The sequence below is a fragment of the Girardinichthys multiradiatus genome, chromosome 4 (genome assembly GCF_021462225.1).
Source record: "Girardinichthys multiradiatus isolate DD_20200921_A chromosome 4, DD_fGirMul_XY1, whole genome shotgun sequence".
NCBI lineage: Eukaryota > Metazoa > Chordata > Actinopteri > Cyprinodontiformes > Goodeidae > Girardinichthys > Girardinichthys multiradiatus.
The window spans coordinates 35,842,373-35,854,431 of NC_061797.1; the positions used below are offsets into that span (position 1 = coordinate 35,842,373).

Here is a 12,059-nt window from a genome sequence, read left to right on the forward strand (position 1 = left end):
TCTTCTAAAAAATAAACAGGTTAACAAGCCCTGAGATTCTGCAAAAGGCAGTCTATCTGCTCCAGGTATCCTTTTCTGCTTCCTTAGTCATTTAGGTTAATGACCCGACTTATTTAAACTGCACTGATCAATACCCTCCGGAGGTAAAGTTGCTGAAGTTACTATGTGCGGAGGAACTGAAGAAAGGGGAACCTACACAGTTGATCCAAATGTATAATACGTAATATGAATGACCTTGGTGATGAAGAGCAAATAAGGATCTTGTTATGAGTGTTCAGTGACGCTGGCAACAGAAACTGGAAGTCAAACAGAGAAAGGAGATCCTGAAAATGGAGGACTAGTGAAATGGGCAAAAACAAACAAAACAGCTTTACAGTGACAGGAAGGTGAGGCAGAAAAAAGAATGATCTGCATGCAAAGAGAAAACTGACTGATCATAATAAAAAATGGTGTGTGTGAGTTGTGGGAATGATGTGGCTTTTGTGGTCCATTACAGTAAAACCAGGCACTGAAAAAGACAGATCATGGTGGACCACCATGGTTGTTGTGGGCTTTTACAGCTTCCTGCTTTTTCTCAGCAGGACCATGTGTGCATCTGTCATTATGCTTTTAAATATTCATGTAACTGAAACATATGAAAGTTGTGTTTCTGTGAAGCTACGTTTCATTGCAAGTATTACTAACCCTCGAACCTTTGCACATTTTGTTATATTGCAACCAGAAACTAGGATTAATGTGATAGACCAACACAAAGTAGTACATCATTGTTAAGTGAAAATGATTCACAGCTTTGAGAAAAAATAAATAAATACTATTACTATATGAGAACTGTCATGCAGTAATACCCAAACCCACTGAGTCAAATTGTGGAATCATCTTTTTGCCGAAAATACAGCTGCAAGCTAAAATAAATTTTAGGTGTGAACCTTGACCTGGGCTGCATGGTGGCGCAGTTGGTAGTACTGTTGCCTTGCAGCAAGAAGGTCCTGGGTTCAATTCCCAGCCTGGGATCTTTCTGCATGGAGTTTGCATGTTCTCCCTGTGCATGCGTGGGTTCTCACTGGGTACTCCGGCTTCCTCCCACAGTCTAAAAACATGCCTGTTAGGTTAATTGGTAACTCTAAATTGCCCTTAGGTGTATGAATGAGTGTGTGTATGGTTGTATGTGTGTTGCCCTGCGATGGACTGGCAACCTGTCCAGGGTGTACCCTGCCTTTCGCCCATAGACTGCTGGAGATAGGCACCAGCTTCCCTGTGACCCACTATGGAATAAGCAGTAGAAAATGACTGACTGACCTTGACCTGGCCTTTCCAATAAATGAATATGCTCTAATTATCTAAACCACTGCATCAAAGCTCTGGCTGTATGTTTAGGGTTGTTATCCTGCTGGATGGTGAACATCAAGCACAGGCTAAAGTCTTTTGCAACTCAGCAGCTTCTCTGTCCCTTCTAAAGAAAAGCATCCCCACAGCACGGTGATGCCACCATGTTTCACAGGTAGGATGGTGTGATCATGGTGATGGGAAGTGTTGGTTTTCCATTACACAAAGCTATTTACATGTAGGCCAAAAAGTTAAATTTTGTTCTAATCTAACTAGAGAATGTTCTTCCATGATTTTGCACTGTCATCTACATGGCCCGCAGCATACATTAAATGGGATATTATATGCCTTTGTTTTATAAATAGCTTTTTCTTGCCACTATTTTATAAGAGTCACATTTGGCAAAATAGTTGTCCCATCAACAGATTCTCAAGTCTGAGCTCTGGAGCTCTGCAGCTCCCCCAAAGTTACTATAGGCCCCTTGGCTGCGTCTTGGACTAATGCTCACCTTGCCCAGCCTGTCAGTGTAGGTGAACATCCATGTAATAACGGGTTTGCAGTTGTACCATTTTCTTTCCATCAGATGATGGATTGAACAGTACTCTGTTAAAAGTTTGAAGCTTGGGATTTTGTTTTATAACCTAACCCTACTTTAAAACTCTTCATAACTTAATACCCAACCTATGTGGTGTGTTCATTATCTTCATGATGCTGTCTGTTGACTAATGTTCTACAAAAAAACCTTTAAGACTTTCACAGAACAGCTGGATTTATGATGAAATTAAATTATTCCCAGGTAAACTTTATTCATTAATTAGCTGACTTCTGATGGCAATTAGTTAGCTGTATTTTATTTAGAGGTGTCAGATTAAAGTGTTTTAAATAGATAAAAAGAGAACATATTTAGATTTTTAATGGTAAAACAAAATTAAAACCATTGATCATTTTTCTTCCAATTTACCATTATGCACTATTTCATGTTAGTATGTCACATAAAATCACAATAAAATAAATTGAAGTTTGGGGTTGTAAGGTGGAAATATGTGTAAAAGCTCAAGGGTTATAGTTTTGCAAGGCACTGCCTGTGCGGTTTTAGTCTGACTTGTGATTCGTTGTGTTTGAGTGTGTGGTTAGACTGTCGTAGTCTAAGCTCCTAGATTAGGTCTATAAGAGTGATCTGCAGGCAGTAATGATGGGATCCTTCATGGGGGTCTCACAGCCCCCTTTCTGGTTCCCACTTCTCAACACCAGCGATAACACAAGAGCAGATTTCTCTCTCACACACCTCATGAGCGCACACAAACACTTTCACACACTAGGGAAGCAGAAGTGCTGGGGAACCCCCTTTAGATGAGAGCAGGGCCCACTTGCTTATCTTCTACACACTCTTCACATTTTGCACTGTAATTTAAAGAAGAATTTCTGGGGAATGTAACCCGGAGCCAAAGCTAACTTTCGTGACATAGTACATAGTACATATCTTTTGCACAAAAATTCAAACGATGAGTCAATCTGGTTTTTCTTTTCAAAAATGTACTTTTTGAAAGTAAGTTTGGGTACTATTTAATCTCTGATGTAAAAAACATAAAACAAAACCCAAGTCAAAAGTTTTAAAATTCAATAACGTCTGGATTCATTTATCCCCCTCTGAGAAACTACCACACCCTCACCAGTGTATTTTTGTGTTTTGCAGCTCAAACCAATATTTTCTCCCTAATGCAACAAAAAAAAACTTGCTTCATATTCTACAATCGTGTATATTGTGATATTGATCGTCTTGCTCTGTAAAAGCATTATAAATATAAAGAGCATTTCTCCATTAATGGTGAGTAGGAAGCAGGCTAATGCTAATGAGCCTCAGAGTGGCCATTCCAGTCCATTAAGGGCTCTTAGCGCTGGGAAATGATTGTGTTTTTGTAAGGAGGAAAAACTAACACAGCCACACGGACTCACAGCTCACACACAGGGAGGTTAATGATGAACGGTACTAATGGACTATAGGTGCATTTGAGTGGAGGAGAAGAAAAAAGCTGCAGATTGGAAAATGGGAAAATGTATTTGTTGTTGTAAACTTAAGAGACTCAATTCATTTGAGGATTTGATTTGATTTCCAATGCATGACATGAGGAGGAGGTTTTATGCTGGAAGGGAAAGTTATACTGCTGATGTTACAAACAGTTTGAAAAGTTCCAATGAAGCAGCACTCAATAGGCAAGGTGCCCATCCATTCATGCATTCACCCATTCATGCATCTTTCGCTTTCGTTTTTTCCCAACAAGTACAAAGAGGGTTAAGACGAACCAGATACACAGATACAAGGGTATAGATATCTTGAAAAAGCACCAATCAGGTCAAACAATAAAATGTCATTGCTTCAGCACATTGTCACCAGTCATTATCAATAACTTATGACAAGGTAATTCAGCTGCTTGCATGTAACCATAATGTGCAACATCAGAATACTACAACCATAACATCTTTAAGCTTATCCATTAGCTGAGAGGTACTGGTTGTTTTGTTGTCATCACAAAAAGAAGGGGTAAACCAATTCTGAGAAGATTACGGAAAAAATGCCACTCGGCTATGGGGGAATCAGTTTAAACAAACATGCATTGTGAAATGAAGAACCCTCTTGTGAAAAGGTCTGACAAGGGTCAGAACTTTAAACAAAGGAGCAGAGTGAACAGTGTGTTATGAATAGTGTGTTTAGAGGGGTCAGGACTTTAGTGCTAAATACTGAAGCTTTACAAAGGAATGCACATTGGGCCATTTAAAAAAAAAAAAACGAGGGGATGGGTGGTGGAGCTGGAGGTGGGGTTAAGGTGAACTACCTGTCTACTGAATCAACATTAAACCAAAAGGGTGAGAAAGACAGAGAAATACAATGAGAGTGAAAAAACGAGGGGGAGAAAAGGGAGAGAAAGACCGTCCAGGGTTGAAGCTACCATTTGAGAAAAAGATGGAGCTTGTGTGTGTTGAGAGGGGGAAGGAAGGAGGAGGGGGCAGTGAGTAACAATCTGAAGAATCAGTGTTCCCCTCCGACCTGTAACGCTACTCCAACTGCATTGTTCAGTGACGGACAGAACAAGACACAGTCAAGAACAGCCAGCCAAGCCGGGGGATCAAATTATTCTGAGGGAGCAATGATTTACCTTCCACAGCAGCCCCCCTTCTTCCTCTAGCCCACCCTCTGTTACCCACCTCCTCCTCCTTCTTTCCCCTCCCACTCCCACCCTTCCTCCTCTGAGAAGCAGAGTGATCCCCAACCCATTCCTGCTTAATCTCACAACCCCACAAGCCCGCTTCAACCCCACACACACACAAACAGAGGTGCACAGACGTACATATCTCAGACTCGAAACACACCTGCATGGCATTGTGTTCATGTTGAAACTTACTCAAACGCAATGCTGGAACTGAGTGCACGCACACACACGGGCAAACACAAGGGGTAAGACTGAGATGGAAACGTTGAGAAGAAGCAGGTCTGTGTGTGAGTGAAGACGTGGAGGTTTTCTCCACTCCAGGTTCCACAGAAGGAGGGCAAAAGAGGGCAACTTTTCTGATGGCAGACCATCAGAAAAACTGCAGCAGTCACGTTTTTCTATATGAGAATCGGAACAAAGTAAAAATGTATGAGTTTTATTCGGGATCTTTTAGGCTTGTGTTTCTGAGTTTCAACAGGTGACTGAATGGTCCCACATAGTGATGTTGGTTCAACACAATTTGTTCCCCCTGGGGTTCCAAATCTGATTGCAGATGATCAAAATGAGGTCAAACCCTTATACCACTTAACAAAGAAAGCACTAAAGAACAAACCTAATTGAATCAGAATCAGCTTTATTGCCAAGTTCGTACATACAAACAAGGAATTTGACTCCGGTACATTTTGCTCTGTGGTTTTGTTTTTGCATTACAGAATATACATATATACAATATACAAATATACACATATATAAATAAAAAGGTGCATTTGCAACATCTGTATGCTGTTGTTTTGTACTCTATTGAATGTTCAACAGAGAAACAGCCTTGGGGGAAGAAACTGTCTCTGTGGCGGCTGGTTTTAGTAAACAGTGCTCTGTAGCTGCGGCCTGAAGGTAAAGCTCTGAACAGTTTATGTGCAGGGTGTGTGGGGTCTGCAGAGATTTTTGCAGCTCTTTTTCTGATCCTAGACCTGAATAAGTCCTGGATGGAGGGAAGGTCAGCCCTGATTATTCTCTCTGGAGTCCTGATTATTCGTTGCAGTCTGGACCTGTCCTGTTTTGTGGATGAGCCAAACCACACTGAGATGGATGAAGACAGGACAGACTGAATGATGGCAGTGTAGCTGCCCCAAGGCTGTTCAACAGAGAAACAGCCTTGGGGGAAGAAACTGTCTCTGTGGCGGCTGGTTTTAGTAAACAGTGCTCTGTAGCTGCGGCCTGAAGGTAAAGCTCTGAACAGTTTATGTGCAGGGTGTGTGGGGTCTGCAGAGATTTTTGCAGCTCTTTTTCTGATCCTAGACCTGAATAAGTCCTGGATGGAGGGAAGGTCAGCCCTGATTATTCTCTCTGGAGTCCTGATTATTCGTTGCAGTCTGGACCTGTCCTGTTTTGTGGATGAGCCAAACCACACTGAGATGGATGAAGACAGGACAGACTGAATGATGGCAGTGTAGAAGATAACCAGCAGCTCCTGTGGAAGGTTGTACTTCTGGAGTTGCCTCAGGAAGTACAGTTTCTGCTGGGCCTTCTTTCGAGCAGTGTCTATGTGTGAAGACCATCTCAGGTCCTCAGAGATGGTGGTTCCTAGGAACCTGAAGTGGTCCACAGCTAATTGTATGCTGCTTGATCTGAGCTAAAATTTCATCTCGCCACCCATTGCAGAGAAGAAACAGAAGCTGAACAAGGTCTTATTTCTTAAGAAAACAAGCTGTCCATCATTACGACATTAATGATGGAAATGTACAGTTAATAAACTGGCTGCTACAAACTGACAGAAAAACGTAATAATTATAAATCATTGCAATTGCAGCTGCTACTTTTATGGCTGTGGGTGCAGTAGACACATGTAACACAGTGCATTTTGTTGTTTATTGTTCATATGTGCATATAGTATTTCTAAAGACCTTGTGACATAAAATTCACACCAAATGTCGGTAACAGCCCAAGTAACCCACAGACACCAAAAGTCAAAACAAATAAGTCAATATATTAAGTTATGTGTGGAATGGTAGAGGGAATAAGGAATGAACACACTTGCAGATATTGATTTAATTATCAATTTAAAAAAAAGCCTTTTTAATAACGACAAGGTCTTCAAGATGTCTCCTGTTTGGAGAAAGTAGTCTGGTGCATTGCTCAGGTGTAATTTTAAAGTTATTTTTCATCTAACCTGTCTACAGATCTTAAAGGTTCAGGGGGGGTCTCTTCTTTGCAATCCGATCTTCATTTGCCTCTATAGATTTTCAATTTGATTCAAGTTGAGTGACTGACCATACAATTCTAGTAGCTTTACCGTCTTTATCTGAAACGAGCTGAGAGTTTGCTGGGCTGTAAGTTTGGGATCTTTGTTTGTTTACTCTCCAAATTTTGACCAAGAATGTCCTGGTACATTTATCCATTTATCCTTCTATAAGTTACATTAATTCTGCCAGTACCATATGCTGGAAAACAACATGAGATTCTAAACTGCAAACTTCACTGTGATTGAGTTGTTGTTTTTGTTTTGATGACGTACCATTAAAGATGATGGAACCATTTCACTTTTCTAACATGGTGTGCGGACTGACATCCAGACAGTTCAGTTTTAGTCCCATCTAATCAGACTACATCATTCCCGTGATTCACTGACTTGCTAAAATGTTCTAGAGCAATTTTCAAAGCTTCAACATGATTTTCTTCAGCTGTGGAGTTGTGTGTGGCAAGCATTCATTGAGGCAATGGTGGTTGACTGCATTATAAATTGTTTTCATGGAACTGAAACACTGAACCTGCTAATTCCAGGTCTTTCTGATGTTTTTTTCTGATGAGTGGTCATGTGACAAATCTTCAGGAATATTCTCTTGACTTCTGTTTAAAAATCCTGTAAGGGGCAGCCTAGCTGGCTGTGGCGAAATCATGTGTTTTTCTCTTCCAGATTATATCCCCAACGTTGCTCACTGGAGATTTCAGAAATTTGGACCTATGTCATTAGTATGTTTAGCAACAGTAAGGTTGATAAGTTATTGAGAGAACTGTTTGCTTTTAGGTATCATTGAATACTCCTTGTGTGATAGATTGGTAATGAAAACCTATTTATAAGCTATGTAATGTGCACTAAAACAAGTGATGTTAATTGTACTAATAAGATTGCTTTTTTAAAACCAACAGATTTCTTGTGTGGTTTTCTATGTCATTTCCCCCCGTTTTTCATGCTTTCAAAATGTACATCCTGACATTCCATTTCCTCAGTCCCTTGTAATCTTTGTGTTTGTTGCAGTCCAGTTTGTCGCTGAAACCTGATGCAGCTTATTGTTCCTTTAAGTTTTGTGTAACATTGTAAATATCCCATTCTACCCCACTGGTAAAGCAAATCTGGCCTGACACAGCAAGGCAACCAGACTCATCATACTGATTGCCTAAGGTGCTAAATCAGCAGGTAAACACCCCTGACATGATCTTGTGTGAGATGTTAGTTAAGTTGCTATACTCATCTGCTTCCTTGATGTTTGCTCTTGAAGAATCTCTGTTACAAAAATGACAGTAGGATTTACATGTTTGTTTTATGAATTCAAGGAAATAATATTTTTTAAATTAAATGGTATGATACAACTTGAATGTTTTGAAAGGTGCTTTGAAATAACATGCATTATTATTATTAACTTATACCTTTTTTGTGCTATTAATAAGGACTAATGACTGATCAGACAAAAAAGATGGAACAACTTGTATGCATGGCACAGCAAACAAAGACCTTTGTATCCAGTCAGTTTCGTATCAAAGCCTAATATATCACGTTTCACATTTTCTCCCTAATGGAGACATATTATTTTTCACAAACTGACATGATTTACGGACATCTTAATGAAAGGTCTGTGGTCAGACTACAACAGGTACAATTACCAAATCCCCCTCATACAACCTGTTTTATAGGTTCTTGATGGCTGATTTTTAACGACATAGCAGGACTATTTCAACTCTTCTATGCAACAGACAATAGACAACAACCCTAACCCAAGAACACAGCCTTTAGCAAGCAGCTGAATTTTTGATTTTATCTGTCATGAGTCATGACTTGTTGGTCCATGTTGTGATTTACCTCTAGATTTGGCCAAGGTGATCAAAACACTGCACTAGAGACTCCAGTAAGTAACCTAACATCTAAATGAGACATTAATAAGATATATTCACCATGCTATATGTCATCAGTTAGGAAACAGTTTAATTAACTCTGAATTTATCAGTTTATTAATTTATTTACTCTTTAGTTTCTGGATTGATGGTTTAGAACAGTTGCAACAAAAGTTGTTGTTTTTTTCATTATTTCTATTGGCAGTCAGTTCTGACACCCAAACATATGCTGTCAAGATCACAAAAAGGATTTTGTTTCACTCTAGGTCTCTTTAAGGTTGTACATTTTGTAACAACATTTTTTTCTTTTGTTGAGGACAGCTTGCTGATAATAGCTATGTTTTCTCTTCAAGGATTCCAAAGCTTCAAAGGTGTATGCTGTAATTCGAGTCTGCCTACTTCAAGGAGACAGTTTGACATCCTCACCGTGTGGGTGCTTTGTTCAAATATCACACAAGTCTCAACACATTTCAGATGAAAACACAGCAAACTTTCCCTTCAGCTGCATCCAACTGTCTTCTTGGCCATCATTTCGATTGTCCAGAGGATTAATCATACTGCAGGAGGAATGGCATGTTGTCAGGATGAGATACAAGCCAATTGGCCTGATTCCACAAAGTTATTTGACTTCTAAATTGGACCATATGCCTTTAATTTTCTAGCAGACGTCTTTTCTTCACTTTGAGAATAATTTTATACATGTTTAAAAATACCACTATTGGTGTTTCTGAGGAGAGTTTTGACTTATCTCAGCAATGGTGAATAATAAAATTACAAATAACCGATTCCTTTTGGAAATAACTTATAAGGGCGCCCATTACGCAAAGGTAGCTTGCTCTTTACAGTAAAATCAGAAGTAGGATCTAGCTGCTTGTTATAGTTTTATGAGCCGCTTTATTGCTAAATATTGATATAGATAATAAACAAATACATTTTTAGCAAAGTAGTCCATTATGTCAGTGATTGGCAATCTGGCATGTGGGCCTCAAAGCTCACAGCATCCGGCCCGCAGGTAATAAATTATTAAAACATCAGTTGCAATAGCATACAGTAATTTGTTTTATTGTAGCTCAGAAAGGGTTTATGGTGGCATACACGTTCATCAAAGTGGAAGCAGCTTGACCAACCCAGTCAGGCCACTTGCTTGCAAATGGCAACCATATGAAGAGCACCAGAGTGCCCATGAGCAAGGCAACTGATACATTGAACTGGATAGAGAACTGATCGGAGTTAGAGTGTTAAAATGGAAAGTCTTTTCACTTTTTTAGCTAAAAATTGTTTTCTGTTGAGTTGTTCTGTGACTTGTGGAGAAGTACAGTGACGCTGTATGATAATATCATTTCATGCTGATATCATTTCTCCTTATATATGCTTCATCTAGCTGTCCTCAACTGAAAGTAAAACAAATCTGGTTTTGAACGGTACATTAACTTAATTCCTGTTCCTGTTAATTCCTGTAAGCACTTTTGTTGTCCAATTTAAAACTGTTCATTATTTGTCTTGTATTTGTTTTATTCCTTTATTTAACATTAATTCCATTTTTAAATAGGTTTTTATGTATACATTAATGCAAAGGGATTCATTAACATTACACTCATAATTAAACCAAAAGAGAGAAGGAAATACTGGTTAAGGGAAAAAAGGTAAAAACTTTGATATATGGACAGGTCACAAGTCCATCACAGTAATTCATGCACGCACTCACACCTGAAGGCCATTTAAAATATCTATTTATCCTAACATGCATGTTTTTGGACTGTGGGAAAAATCCAGAGAAATCCCAGCTCTAGGGGAGAACATGCCAATTCCACATAAGAAAGGCCCATAGGATTTGAAGCGAAGACTCTCTTACTGTGAAACTGAATGTATTTTTGTTAAGTTTGATAATTATGGCATACAGCTTATGAAAAACATATTTTCATTGGCACTTTGAATATTTGCATATTTTAAAAGACCAATAAAATAAACAAAAATATTTGTGGGAGGAAAAACTGCCAGAAAAAGGGGCTCTAGCAACAGGAATAACATTGAGAAGATTGCAAAGCAAATACAATTCAAGAGTTTGAGAGATTCACAAGATGTGGATTGCAGCTGGAGCCAGAGCTTCAAGATCACACAAAGACACATCCAGGGTATGGGCTACAACTGTAAAACCTCTTGGGTCAACCCTCTCCTGAACCAGAGACAACTTCAGAAATGTCCTACCTGAGTTAAAGAGAAAAAGGGCTGGACCTCTGCTCAGCGGTCCAAAGTCACCTTTTCAGATAAAAGCCAATTTTGCATTTCATTTGAACATCAAGGTTGCATAGTTTGAAAGAAAAATAGAGAAGCACAGTTTGTATCAAAAAACATTGTTAAAAACATTATTTTGTTTTATTTATTTGCTTTTTTGTAATATTGAAATTTTCTGACAACTTGAATTTGGGGGTTTTATTAGCTATAAGTAATAAACAGAAAAATTGCCAGAAAGAAACACTTGAAAAATATTATCTGTTGACACTGAATCTATATAACATAGGAGTTTCATTTTATAAAGGGAATTACTAACCTACATTTTTGATGACATTTTAGTTTGCTACATTGTGTTTACCTTGTTTCACCAATTCATTACATTAGTCACTTCTAAATTTCCTTCAAATGTCAAACGATGACTTACTTATGAGTTTGTAACTGATATGCCCAAAAAGAACCGTGAAAGGACAAATATGGAAAACAATCTCTCTTTTAATGCCAGGCAAAGGAAAGAGACACACAGACTGTTTGCTTCACTGACCAGCAATTAGATTAAAGGCACAGTTCTTGAGCAGCAGACCAGAAAATAATAGGAAAGGTGGACAGGGTGGGATGGGAAGGGGACTGTCCCAAAGGTGAGCAACACAGCTCAGCTTGTTGTATCCTATGATTAGCCCTTTGTGTCCTGTAGTTCGTGGCTGTAATCAAAAGACTAAAACAGGGCTAATCGTTATAAATGAGGGCTAAGGAGAAGATGGAAAAAAAGCAAGTGGGTGGGCCAGATGAGGTCTTTGTACTGCCCTTCTACATCACCTCCCCTCGCTAATTAAGTGACACTGAGGGTGGAGGAAGCTGAGGAAGGCTAGGGAGGGATAGAACAGAAAACTACAGGGGAGGAGGAGAAATGGGACAGCAGAGGACAGATGATGAAGGAGGCGGATGTGAAGAGGATGATCACCCTGTAGGATCTCAGGCAACAGATGGTCACCTAACAGAGAGGGTGCAGACCAGACAAGGGAGTTGCAGAAGGGGGCAAACCCGCTACTGTTACAGCACATTTGACACACAGGGGGGATGGAAACTGACTCACTTCAAGTCATATTTCAACATAACTAAACAAATGTTGAGTGGAGCTGAAAAAAACGCCCTCAGGTGTTCGATCCAGCTGCTCCAAAGTCCTGCTGTTTTATT

The 12,059-nt window shown here is 39.4% G+C and overlaps 1 long non-coding RNA gene across 1 annotated transcript in view; it reads left to right on the forward strand.

Annotated features, from left to right (window-relative positions):
• Positions 1 to 10,132, forward strand: part of LOC124866604 — a 29,360-nt gene extending 19,228 nt beyond the window's left edge. The window contains exon 3 of the long non-coding RNA XR_007037861.1: positions 8,611 to 10,132. This is a non-coding gene — a long non-coding RNA (uncharacterized LOC124866604). The remainder of the gene's footprint in view (positions 1 to 8,610) is intronic.
• Positions 10,133 to 12,059: the final 1,927 nt, after the last annotated feature.